Source organism: Panthera pardus, unplaced genomic scaffold (genome assembly GCF_024362965.1).
Source record: "Panthera pardus isolate Hobbes unplaced genomic scaffold, ASM2436296v1 HiC_scaffold_6, whole genome shotgun sequence".
In the NCBI taxonomy this organism is placed as follows: domain Eukaryota; kingdom Metazoa; phylum Chordata; class Mammalia; order Carnivora; family Felidae; genus Panthera; species Panthera pardus.
In genome coordinates, this window is record NW_026526991.1 from 4,184,629 (window position 1) to 4,185,129 (window position 501).

At 45.9% G+C, this 501-nt stretch overlaps 1 non-coding gene across 1 annotated transcript; it reads left to right on the forward strand.

Annotated features, from left to right (window-relative positions):
- The first annotated feature begins 147 nt into the window (after positions 1-147).
- Positions 148-297, forward strand: LOC128775108 (U12 minor spliceosomal RNA). Its single transcript, XR_008419768.1, has one exon. It is a non-coding gene; the product is annotated as a U12 minor spliceosomal RNA (small nuclear RNA).
- Positions 298-501: the final 204 nt, after the last annotated feature.

Genomic DNA, 501 nt, shown 5'->3' on the forward strand with positions numbered 1-501 from the left:
AAATGGAAAGCGACATAAAAACTTAACTAGCGAGTGAGACACACTGCGAAGGAATCGGGCTCTTAGTTCAATGCTCGACTCTGATAGTCACCGTAGGGCAAATGAGAATGGAATTTATTACCCTGGGAGTAACAGGCGCTCCTCTTTATGCCTTAAACTTATGAGTAAGGAAAATAACGATTCGGGGTGACGCCCGAATCCTCACTGCTAATGTGAGACGAATTTTTGAGCGGGTAAAGGTTGCCCCTAAGGTGACCCGCCTACTTTGCGGGATGCCTGGGAGTCGCGATCTGCCCGTCCCCCTTCTAATCCCTGAAAAAGCAGACGAGTGTCTTCTGGTTAAAAAGTCAGTTTTTACAGTAGGTGGTTTCTTGCGAAGTAAGACCTTTGGTTGCAGAAAGGTCTGTTTGTGCTTGTCAGCCGCGCCCTTGGCTTTTATTATTCCCGGGTTTTTTTTGGTTTTTTTTTTTTTTTGTCTTGCTAAGTTGGCCCGGTTTTTCG